The 13,310-nt window shown below is 41.1% G+C and overlaps 1 long non-coding RNA gene across 1 annotated transcript in view; it reads left to right on the forward strand.

The window, feature by feature from the left end:
- Positions 1-2,179: 2,179 nt before the first annotated feature.
- Positions 2,180-13,310, forward strand: part of LOC149469525 (uncharacterized) — a 154,954-nt gene continuing 143,823 nt past the window's right edge. The window contains exon 1 of the long non-coding RNA XR_016311569.1: positions 2,180-2,544. This is a non-coding gene — a long non-coding RNA (uncharacterized LOC149469525). The remainder of the gene's footprint in view (positions 2,545-13,310) is intronic.

The following is a 13,310-nucleotide window of genomic DNA, read 5'->3' on the forward strand; positions in this document are numbered from 1 at the left end:
CCCCCCTCCTTTTTACTGAAGGCACCTTGTAGTTGGACTTACAGCAGGGGTGCACAACCTGTGGCCCTCAGAGACCTCTGATGTGGCCCTCAACCTCAAACCCCATCCCATGCTCCAGGGGGCCCCTGCAGTCTTCCTGTCATATACCATTTTACACTTGGACATGATAAGTAGCGGGTGTGGCATATAAAAGAACTGACCCTCACTATTTTCTTCCAGCAACCTCTGAAAGCTGGCTTCCCCTCCTCTCACCCCTGGTGGCATTCAGCAGCTGCATGAGGAGAATGTTCATTATGCTATTCAAAATAATAAATGTGAAATTCTGAACCAGTTCAATTAAGTGTAGCCCGCGACTGGTTACCAAATCATTTAAGTGGCCCTCGCTTATCAAAAGGTTGAGCACCCCTGACCTACAGGGTTTTCTTCATGTACATGTTATATGTACCTCAGTACTGCTACTTTTACAAGGTAATGACTGGGTTTGCAAATGCATTTGGAGTGTATTTATATCCTTTGTCACTACTGGGAAATACATTTGAATTAAAATTTTTGTGTCTGAAATTCAGTTTTAAAAGGAAACTTTTTTTTTGTTTTAGATAGAGGGAGAAAGGGTTTAATCACTTGCCCTCTTGAGGATTTACCCCCTTCCTGACCAGGCCATTTTTTGTGTTATGGCACTGCGTTACTTTAACTGACAATTGCACGGTCATGCAATGCTGAACCCAAATGAAATTTACGTCATTTTTTTTCCCACGAACTGAGCTTTCTTTTGGTGGTTATTGATCGCCTGTGCGGTTTTTATTTTTTGCACTATAAAAAAAAAGACCGACAATTTTGAACAAAAAACATTTTTAACTTTTTGCTATTAAACATGTCCAGTAAAAAAATGTTAAAAATCTAATTTTGTCATAAATTTAGGCCAAAATGTATTCTGCTACATGTCTTTGCTAAAAAAAATACCAATACGTGTAAATGAATTGGTTTTCGTGAAAGTTATAGCATTTACAAATGGCAGTATATATACTGGGATTTTTTTTTTATTTGTTACTAGTAATGGCGGCAATCAGCGACTTACTGCGGGACTGCGGCGGGCATTCTGATACTGGGGGGAGCTGACTTGGTGTCACTGACATCCCCAGTGACACCAATACAGTGATCAGTGCTAATAAAAAGCACTGACACTGTACTAATGGTACTGTGCAGGAAGGGGGTAACATCTGGGGCGAACAAAGAGTTCACTGTGTGCTGGGTATGTTTTACTATGGGGCTGTGTCTGTGTGCTTCACTGTAAGTACACTGCTTTGCATGGCTGTGCTGTGCACAGCCATTCAAAGCAGTGTGCATGAACTGATAGGGAGAACTGTTTTATTTACTAACAGTTCTCCCCCCTTCGAAGATCATTGGCAATCAACAGCTGGGAACCGGAAATGCGAAATCACGTATATATACGTGATTATGCGCACCCGTGCCACCATGTAGCAGTATTTCTGCTATGGGGCGGACGGGAAACGGTTAAAGTCTGGCATAATTGTATTTCTATTTGCATATCCATTCTGTATTTGCACTGTTTACATCAACATTATTAGTGAAAAATAAATGAGTAGAAATCTACTAACTTATTATGGTAACACCTTATCAAGGATCTGATCTGTCTCCCACTTTGTTCATTTAACACAGACTTAATAGGGCGAATTACAGGGGGGCTCCTTATTGCCCCTTTTACTTACCTTAGTTATCCAGAAGTAAATATAACAGACTGAAGAAGTCTCACCAGAAGTTAAAAATGTTTAATTCCCCCAGGGGACCTATTGTATATAGCAATTTTACCTGTTAAAATTTGTGCTGTGGTAGCTGGCCAGAGCGCTCAGATAGCTCCCCCCCCCCTCCTCCTCCCACCACTATCCGACTATGCAGGCTCAAGGAGACTAATATTTAATTACTTCTGACTGACAGCACAAACAGGAGAGGAGGTGATACAGATACGGAGCATGCAGAGCCAGCACAGCCCCAGCCTCCTCTAAATGTTGGCAGACTGAACATCTCCTTTCCTTACATCCCTGTCCCTCCTCTGCTCTCTTTGTATTGAAAAAAGTCTGGACCAACAACCTCCTGCACCTGCCAGCTACTTCAGAGGAGATTACCACAGTAGTAGCTCGCAGTTTGTGTTGTGAATGTTGGCATCTGGAGAGGAGTGTGGTCATTCGCAAAATCACAAGCACACAATACAAGCTGGCTACTAAATTTGTTTTAGAGAGTAGTAGTGCAGTGCACTGAACACACAGGTGTGAATGGAGCCTTGAAGTGCTACTTACTGTTGGTGAAATGAAAGTGCCCTGTTTGTTTATCCGATCATGATGTGCTGGCGATATCTTAAGTTGTGGTTGTCATAGCACCTGGCTCTAAAGATATTGTAGATAGTGAATCAGTTTTTAACAGTGTATTGTAAATCACTGGACACTGGATGCTGAATGTAAACAAAGCAATATTTACAATGGACTGGACTTGTAATGGCAGCTCTCAAAGCACAGAGAAAGAAAACATGGGGTAAGAAATTAAATTTGCAAAGTTGTTTACTGTCTTTGGGCATATTGACAAAACAAGTATATTTTTAAATTACAGTTATTCTGTAAAGGTAAATTTTAGCAGTATATGTATTTATTTTTAATATTTAACTATTTTACGATTTCCCAACACATGTACAGCAACGAAAAGGCGGGGTTTAATGTCCACAATACTCAGATTGTCAGAGTTTACACAGGACTGATGACTTTCTCCCCACCCCAATGTGACAGTGCTTGACCAATGCGCAAGCACCAGTTCTATTACATTAGAACAAGGGGAGTGAGTCATAAATTCTGTGTAAGCTCTGACTATAGCAACTAATAGATTACACAAGGCTGGTTTTCCTTGCTCCCATGTGGCTGCATATGCAGAGCAATGTCAACGCTTTGAGATTCTTCTGATCACCTCTCTCTCCCCATTAGAGTCTACTTGCCCTCCAGATGATTTACCCCCCTTCTTGACCAGGCCATTTTTTGTGATACATACTTTAACTGACAATTGCACGGTCATGCAATGCGGTACATAAATGAAATGTCATTTTTGTCCCACAAATAAAGCTTTCTTTCTGTGGCATTTGATCACCTCTGCATTTTTTTTGTGCTATAAATGAAAAAAGATGACAATTTTGGAAAAAAAAAAATATTTTTTACTTTTTGCTATGAAACATACCCAGTAGAAAAAAAATGTAAAAAAAAAATTCTTCATAAATTGAGGCTGAAATGTATTCTGCTACGTCTTTGCTAAAAAATCCAAATAAGTGTATATTAATTGGTTTACATGAACGTTATAGCGTCTACAAATGGCGTAATACAGTTTGGTCCATATATATTTGGACACAAGCACAATTTTCATACTTTTGGCTCCGTATGCCACTAGAATAAATTAAAATGAAATAATCCAAATGAATTTGAAGTGCAGACCTTCAGCTTTAATTCAAGGGGTTGAGCATAAATATCAATTTTACGAACTGCAACCATTTTTATACACAGTCCCTCCATTTTCAAGGACTCAAATGTAATTGGACAAATGTATATTTATGAATATAATCATAAATAAAATGTTCATTTTTAATATTTTGTTGAGAATCCTTTACTGGCAATGACTGCCTGAAGTCTGGAACCCCTGGACGTTATTATTATACAGTGTTTATATAGTGGCAAAAAGTTTGCTCAGCGCTGTACAATATAGTGGGGGACAGTACATGAGACAATACAGTAACAAAACAATATATAAGAGGTTCGAGAGCTAGAAAGTAGGTGGTCTTGTGAGGAGCGAAGAGTACGTGACCAAAGACTGGGTTTCCTCCTTTCTGATGCTTTGCCAGGCTCTAACTGCAGTTGTTCTTTGTTTGTGGGTCTTTCTGCCTTTAGTTTTGTCTTCAGCAACTGAAATGCATGCTCAGTTGGGTTGAGATCAGGTGATTGACTCGGCCATTGCAGAATATTCCACTTCTTTTCCTTCAAAAGCTCCTGGGTTGCTTTTTCAGTGTGTTTTGGATCATTGTCCATCTATACTGTGAAGCGCTGTCCAATCAACTTTGCTGCATTTGGCTGAATCTGGGCTGACAGTATACAGAATTTATCCGGCTGCTTCTGTTACCTCAATAAACACCAATGACCCAGTGCCACTGGAAGCCATGCATGCCCATGCCATAACACTGCCTCAGGGGCGGACTGACCATTTGGAAACTCGGGCACTGCCCGAGGGCCCGGGGTCAGTAGGGGGCCCTGGAACCTTTTTCATAGCCTTTTTTGAGTTTAGGCAAGGACACAGGGGCCCCATGATCCCCTATTGCCCGGGGGCCCCATGAGTTGTCAGTCCGCCCCTGCACTGCCTCCACCATGTTTTACAGATGACATTGTGTGCTTTGGATCATGAGCTGTTCCAAGCCTTCTCCACACTTTTTTCTTCCCGTCATTCTGGTACAGATTAGCCTTAGTTTCATCCGTCCAAATAATGCTTTTCCAGAACTGGTCTGGCTTTTTTAGATGTTTTTTGGCAAAGTCTAATCTGACTTTTCTATTCTTTAGACTTTTGAGGTTTGCACCTTATGGTGAACCCTCTGTATTTGCTCTCGTGAAGTCTTCTCTTGATTGTAGATTTTGGCAATGATACACCCACCTGGAGAGTGTCCTTCACTTGTCTGGTGTTGTGTGTTGTGGGTTTTTCTTTACCATAGAAAGGATCCTGCGATCATCCACAACTGTGGTCTTCCGTGGACATCCATGCCTTTTTATGTTGCTGAGCTCACCAGTGCGTTCTTCTTTCCTCTAAATGTACCAATCTGTTGATTTGGCCACTCCTAATGTTGCTGCTATTTCCCTGATGGATTTGTTTTGTTTTTGAAGCCTTACAATGGCCTGTTTTACTTGCATGGACAGCTCCTTTGAACGCATGATGTAGGTTCACAGCAATAGATTCCAAATGCAAATACCACACTGACTCCAGACCTTTTACCTGCTTAATTGATGAAGAAATAATGAAGGAGTAGCCCACTCCTGGGCATGAAACAGCTTTTGATTGAATTGTCCAATTATTGTTATTATTATTATACAGTATTTATATAGCACCAAAAGGTTTGCTCAGCGCTGTACATTATAGTGGGGGACAGAACATGAGCCAATACAGTAACAAAACAAAACACGAGGGGTTCAAGGGCCCTGCTCTTTCGAACTTACAATCTAGGAGGGAGGGGATACTGTACACTCCCAGGCTGCTGCATTGCTTCTGTCTGCTCTCACAGTGAGAGCAGAGAGAAACTATCTTTACTTTCACTTTCAGTGTTTACTGTGTGATTGCTGTGATTAGTCACAGCAATCATATGGTAAAACACCAAGTGATCACCTGGACACAGCGGTGATGTGTGCCGATTGCCGGGCTCCTGAGTGCGCACTCTATGAGCCACGCAGGAACCGCCGATCTGTTTTCCGTCTATAGGCAATGGGTGGATGAGAAGCTGTTAAGGAGGAGTTCCAGGCTTCCCCCAAAAAATTTAAAGTCAGCAACTACAAATACTGTAGCTGCTGACTTTTAATATAAGGACACTTACCTGCCCAGGTGTCCAGCGCTGTCATCACATGGGCTAGTTCTTCACTAGCCTTCAAGTTCCTGGTGCCTGCATCTTAAGTAAGGGAAACCGGAAGCAAAGCTTTGCAACTTCACAATTGGTTTTCTACTGCATATGTGCTAGTCTCACTGCACCTTGTGATTGGTCCGGTAGTCTTCTGGAACCTGTGAAGTGTCCGAGAAGACTGCATGGGGAAGGAGGTGGGCCAAACTTCCAGCTTATTTTGCCGCGGTGAACTGAGCTGGAATTGTGAGTGGGTACCTGTCAAAACAAGGTACCCGCTCCCCCCTCCCCCCTAAAAAGTGCCAAATGTGGCAGTGGAGGGGGAGAGGGTGTAAACAAGCAGAGCTTTCCCCTGTTGGGTGGATCTTCACATTACGCCAGCCCTCATATATCCTCATCTCTAACCGTCATGCATCACTGTAGCTGCTGACTTTTAATATAAGGACACTTACCTGTCCAGGGGTCTTCACTAGCCTTTGGGTTCCTGGTGCCAGCATCTTCAGTAAGGGAAACTGGAAGCAAAGCCTTGCGACTTCACAACTGGTTTCCTACTGCGCATGTGCAAGTTTCGATGCGCCTTGTGATTGGTCCCATAGTCTTCTGAGACCTGTGAAATGTCCCAGAAGACTGCGTGGGGAAGGAGGGGGGCCGAACTTCCGTCTCAGTTCGCTGCAGTGAACTGAGCTGGAAGTGTGACCAATTCCCTTTCAAAGTCAGCTACCTGCTCCCCCCAAAAAAGTGCCAAATGTGGCAGTGGAGGGGGGGGGGGGACTGTAAACAAGTGGAGCTTCCCCTTTTGGATGGATCTCCGCTTTAAGCCATCCCTCATATAAACCCATCTCTGACCGTCATGCATCAGTTTTTCTGGCTAACAATATTCTGCTAGCCTTTTTGTTGAAATTTTTTCTTCACTATTTTCTTTAATCAAGATACTCTGTACACTATATTTTTTTTTTTGTGACTTCAAACAAGACTACACAAGCACCTTAGAAGGCTGGAACCTGCAAGGCTTCAAAAACTCCAAAAACTCTGAAGGTGGTACCTGGAACCTTGCTGGGCTAACCTTCGAACACTGAGCTCTGCATTGTGGTGCTTTCCAGACCTTTGTGTACTGTGTTAGTCACAGAGCATTCTCTGGGTCCAGAGCTTTGGCACAGCCTCCAATCTGTGAGAACATACAATTGAGTAGGGGCCAGTTGAGCGTAAAGTGGTTGTAAACCCTTACATATACCCAGTGAAGTGACTGGCCTCAGGTGATACACAGAGCTGAAACAAATACTCCTACATAAGTAACTGTTTATTTGCAGTCATTTTTCCTGTACATCCTTCTAAAACTCAGAGATGAAAAGGATTTTTCACAGACTCACAAAGCATGGGGGCAGGAGCTGCAGTTACACACTGTACAAGAGCTCTGAGAGCTGATTGGAGGGAAGGGACACCCCCCCATTTACACAGCACACAGGAACAGGGCTAAGGCTGCCAATCAGCTGGAGGTCCCTCCTCATCACCATATTACTCTTGGTGTCAGGAATACTTGCCAGAAGTGACTTATGCTGATAACAGAGGAACTTGACAGCAGACAGCAATTACAACTAGTTCTTTGGAGAGAGGCGAGTAAATGCTTTAGAAATATGTGCTTTGTTCAGATGGGAGCTACATCACAGTTTGTACAGTTGGGTACCATTATGTCCTTCCACTGACATCTTAGAGTTAAGGCTGATAACAGTTAAGGCTGAAGGAAACTGAGCAGTGACGCAATCCAGCTTCTGAAGCACCTTATGAACTATCTGGTCTCCAATTTTACTCCACTGCCCCCCTACAGTGACTTGGTCACCTCTGACCACTTACAGTGTGACTCTCATCAATCCCAGCTGTTTGGGATTACAAGTGAGACCTTGCCTTACTTTGGGCCTAGTTTTTGTTTTCTGCTACATGGTGTACCATGTCTTTTAAAAGACTCAGAGGACAGTCCCGCTGCAATGCCCTCAGCCCATATTCCCCTACTACTTCTAAGGCTGATTTCTCTGTATCCCTAGAAGGTATTATAATCTTTAGCTCTGTTGAGTGAGGCTGAGACCTCCCTCGTATCCACAAGGCCCTTTATTTCCATTTCCTATTTCTTGTTGGCGTGTGCACAATTAATTGAGTGATCTGTTTGTAGAGGCTCAAAGTGCACCCTGGTACCATCTGCACTAAAGAGTTTACAGCTGGCCACACTAAGATTTCTACTGTTGAGTAGTGCAGGCTAAATGAGAGAAACCACTTGATCTCCCTATCCATGCTAAACAGTTGCAGTGCCAGCTATTGTATTCTGACATCTAGCACCTGCAGTTGTCAGAATGCCTGAACAGTGCCTGCATCTGAATGGATGCAGGCTCAGTTCAGATGACAAATTTCCACGTGACAACTTCTGGGTACAAACAGGGCTACCCACATAACAAACTTAATTAGATTCAGTAGGAATCGCCTTAGCAAACACACAACCAAACAGGTTGATGGTGTTTTTACTGTTTGGGATTTGACTGACAAGCAGACTCCCTGTTATGTCTTAGTTGGAAGTGTCTCACTATTCCTTTTTGGCAGTGACTTTGATATGTGAAACCATTTCACTTAAAATCCCTTAATGCTGACCCCTCCATCACTTGGACAAACTCTCATGTTCTGAAGCTTTTGGGACAAACACCACTTTAGCTGTAATGGCATCATGCAAGCATCTAAACTTGTGTCTGTTACCTATTTAAAAAAAAACTTGTCTCTCACATAGGGGTGATGTCTTGTTTCTATGCGTAGGGCACTTTGGCTGCATTCCTGGGATGCTCAAGGAGCATCAGATTCACTTGCCATTTAAGGGAAGTCATCTCTTTGGACCTGCCTTTGACACTGTAATTCCTGATGCTACTGGTAGTTGGAGTGTATGCCTACCCTAATTCAGGAGATTTGTGACTAGGGCGAAGGAACCTTAACTCTACTACCTTATAGGTGAATAGAGTCTACCTTCTATGCAAGCTGAAAATCTTGAAGTCAGAGGACCTCTATTGCCTCTGCTCAGCTTTCTGCATTAAATTGCACTCCAATTTTTGCAAGTAGTGGGCTGTATTTTCATCTGCTGTGTTCTTTGGTAGTATATCTCCTTGCAGTCTGAATATTCAGATTTCTCACTGTAGCCCCCACTCTAGACCATTGAGCGAGGCACATCATTCTGCTTACCATCCTCATCCTTCTGGTATTATTGCATTGCATTGTACATTTTCTCAGGTTTGTTTCCCACCCCCTGGGACTTTGGGTTCCTACTCGGTTAGGGGCCTGTCCACGGGAAAAGTATCTCACTCAAACTCACACATCTTTCTGCAGGGAGTTCAAATGGTTGCACCTCTTGCACTGCTTGACTCATCTCTGTCCTCCCTTGAGGGAAATCTTGGCCAGCCAGATGGACAAGGATCAGTACTCACTCCCTTCCCTAAGCTGTCCATACACTAGAGTACATTTTGGATAGTTCCTTATGAACCAGCCAAAATTAGTTTCATGGATGACCCTGTCTGCACATTCCTGCCCGACATCCTTAGGCGGAAAAATCAGATGCAGCCATTGTTCTCTGCTGGCTGTCCAAATACTGTACATTGTCATCACTGCAGATTCGTCCATCTGTTGCAGTATATGGCTAGCTTTAGTAAGGACCTCACTCTTCAGTGATCTCCAGCAGTTTCAGAACCTGCTCTCAGAACTAGCCCATAGTAGAATGCTCAGGAGACCTTTCTGAAGAGAGCCAGTATCCTAGATTCTTGTAGTTCATGCAAGGAAGAAGATTCTATTTTCTGAAATCCTTATCTGGATACAAGTTGTCAACTAGCTAGCGCTAGGAATCTTGGGTTGCTTTTAAGTGGAGCTGTTGTTTCAATCCCTTACTAAGAAAGTTCATTTCTTGTGGTATTTTGACCCTTTCCTTATGTATGGCAAGCCTTCCCCTGTAAACCTCTTTTTGGATTTGTGGGATCATTGGGATATCCACATTTAGAATGGTCCTTCCCTCTTGTACAGTCTGGTTTTTAAGCAAGACACTAAGCTGGTCTCTACAACAAGAACTCTTGTGTGCTATTCACGAGACTCATTCTATGGGCGAACTGTAGTTTTTGAGGAAGTCTCCTTAGATTCCTTCCACTTTCCAATGGAGATGAATATTCCTAGGGCTAGTACTAGGATTCCTACCCCTCGATTCTTGTCCTACTGGTCCTTGTACTGCTTGCTCATAAAACTGGAGCTCATGGTTAGAGGTGTACAGGAGCTGGCTTAACTTATTTTTTTTTGCCAACCTTTTTTTGTGTGTCCCAACCTGCTGTATGCAAAGGAAATAAAAATCCTGAATATCTTTGTCCAGCAGTGGACCTGAAAAAAGATTTTACAGTAAATAAAAACAAACAAACATTTCTTCATGTGTCTGGGGCTGGGTTTAAAGGAACTCTGTCTATACTTGTGAGTATGACCAATTATGCAAATAAAGTATCAGTAAGTTTTAATAATTTGAAAACATAATTGGCATTTGTTTGCAATTACTTTATATTTGTGAGTGGAAGAACCCATATTCTCCTACTACATATGTGAGCTGTTGCGGGTTTGTAGGGCTGTACAGTGATAGTGTATGTTCCTGAGCAGAGAGCTATGATTCATGTATGCATATTAAGGGTTTATTTTTAATTCTTATTAGATATATAGTGAATATATAATGAACCTTATAGCAGTGTTAAACCGGAAACCAAAAATGTAACATATTGCATCTTACCAACCATTACCTTTTCTTTCCCTTTGTTTTTACCTGGTGATCTGGACATTAACACACCTCCTGTATTAGAGTGCCTGGATGAATGAGCAGAGGGGGCACATTTGAACAGCAGCATTTTCTGTCAGAGGGGAGGGAAGTGTTAGAAGTACTAGCAAATTTCAATACACAAACAAATTGAAGCAACAATTCCAGCTCACACTTTATAAGCAGTTACAACAACAGTTTTTTTTCCTTTTGGGATAAAGATTTTCCGTAAATAAATAGAAGCTGATTGTTGTAAGTATTGCATGTAGCAGTATTAAATGGTTTATGTAATCCCTATAACTGCAAGAGAGCTTGTTCTTTTGAAAGACAACATACTTACTGGCTAGATGAAAATTGAAAAAAGAAAGCCTAAAAAGAAAACTAATGCAGCCATCACATCTAAGAAATATACAATATAATAAATGTTTGCTTTTGGGTTTAATGCGGTTTTAAAAAGTCTGTTGTTTGCTTTCTTTTGATGTGTGAAATAGACCATTGAATGCATTTTGTTAAATCTGTTCGATAAGTGCAAAATATCCAGCTAATCCTGTCAGAAATCCAGTGAGCTTCTAATTTCCTATAGTGATCTGACTATGCTACATTAAAACCTCAAAAGTTATCAGCTCTGCCTGAAATCTTTGTGGAGTACAGGACACCTCCCACTTATGTTATGGAGAAAAGGAGGGGATGTTTTGTAGTCCTACTACACTTCCCCTTCTTGTGTGACAACACTGCTGCTTAATAGTTACCATATAGTGAGTGAGCATCATTAAGTTAGGACAGGAAGTGTGTTATTGGCAGGATCGCTGGGTATATATAAAGAAAAAATGACCAAAAATAAATAAGAATGCAGCACCACATACTGTATAAGGACTGGTAATCTTTAATATATTACATTTTTGTTATTGGGTTTTGATCAGGAGCATGCTGAAAAAAAAATTAAATAGATATAATGCTTACTTTTTAAGTCAGTGTAGCCCTTGCAAGTAAATAGTAGTGACATTTGTCATTTTGGCATCTTTTATTTGAATTCTCAACTACCTTTCAGACAGCTGTGATCAGAAGCCACAGAGTCTGTTCATTTGGTAGTTAGATATTTACTATTATGTGTTCAAATGAAGGGAAACCTGTCATGAGAGTAAAACTGAGACTGCCATCTAAAAATGCTAATTGACTGGCTAACTCTAGCTTTCATATTTAATGAGTCAGGTGTAGTCAGAGTGAGTAAGAACCAGCCTATATACTTGTTCCGGGTTTGTGACTCAGCGTATTAAAGCCAGTGGATTAGTACAACAGCCAGGTAGTTAGCATTTTCAGAAAGAGAGCAGCCCACAAATTTGTATCATAGGTTTACTTTTATCAGATACCGAGAGACATGGGGAAAAAAAAAGATTATTTTATCTAATTATTGCTGCATGTCTTTGCACCTTTTTTATTGTCTGATTTCCCTTAATGTTGCTTTACATTCCTTATAACTTTTGAAAATAGAGTTTCCACCTTCCAAGCAACTATAACTAGCCATTTTTTCTAGAATATGTGACCTAGTGTCTTTTTTCTCTTGATAAACATCAGTCTGCAAAAACTTTCCTCTAAATTCTTCTACGTATGCGCTGACTAGACTGTCTGTTGCATGTATTCAGCATCTGTCAAAATAATGTTAATAATGTCTTTCTCCTTTAAGAAGAATCTTTGCACAAATTAGATACTAGATGAGATTCCACCTAATATTAGAATGCGATCTTGAAGAAGCAGAGTGACAAGCTCTGGGCTCGTCCATCCACAGAATAGCAGCACCTTGTGGTATGGTCAGTGTTGGAGGAACAGGTTTTAAATCCAGATATTCGGCTTTACTGCCTAACCATCACTGAAACGAGACACTCTTGTTTCATTGAAATGCTTTGTCTGTTTTTTCTCACATTCAGCCTGTTCACTGCAAGCTCGATTAGAAGTGGTGTTTCAGACTCTGAGAGTTCTTTAGTGTATGTTGATTTTATCCAAAATAATTACATTTTCCCTTTTCCCTTATTAATGACATGAGTCCTGGTTTAAAATTTTATTCTTGATTGTAGGAAATTTGGAACAATTGTAAATGCCACAGCAAAAATGCCATTTTTTTAAAGAGTGTGTAAACCAACTGCTTTAACGATGCTTTAAAAAGGGTGTCTGCCTCAAAGAAAGGTATATTTAGACATGCAGCAGGTTACTAAAGTAACACACGGTACGTTTTTTGGTTGCTGAATTAATACTACAATGTAATGAAATTCATTTTCGGCATGCTATGCTGAATATTTATCAGATACACTATATGTTCAAAAGTTTGTGGACACCTGACCATCACACCTACAATATATGAGTTTTTTAAATATGCCATTCCAAGACCATGAGCAGTACACAACTAAACAGCACTTTGGGGCTATAACAGGTTCCACTGGAAAGTGTGTCTGTGGGAATTTGACCCATTTAGTAAAAAGAGCATTTTATGAGGTCTATGTTGAATGAGAAGGTCTGGCATGCAATAGGCATTTGAGTATATCCCAAGGATTTTCAATAGGGTTGAGGTCAAGGCTCTGTGAAGGCAACTCAGGTTCCTCCACATCAAGCTCATCAAAACATATCATTTTAGACTTGACTTTTGGGCACAGTCACATCCTAAAACTGTCATCACAAGGTTGGAAGCACATAGTTGTTTATTATTTATTTGTATGCTGTAACATTGACAAGAACCTTCATTGAAAACACCTGCACTTAATAACACTGTTCAACAGGTAAAAGGTTTTGGGCATAAAATTAGCTAATCTTACATAATTTTGGGGTGCTGAAAACGAAAATGACCCTAAAAAATGTTGATTGGCTCTAGTTTCCATGATATATTCACCCATC

Source organism: Staurois parvus, unplaced genomic scaffold, assembly GCF_062004578.1.
Source record: "Staurois parvus isolate SC_StPar_1 unplaced genomic scaffold, SC_StPar_1.0 ptg000068l, whole genome shotgun sequence".
Taxonomy (NCBI): Eukaryota; Metazoa; Chordata; class Amphibia; order Anura; family Ranidae; genus Staurois; species Staurois parvus.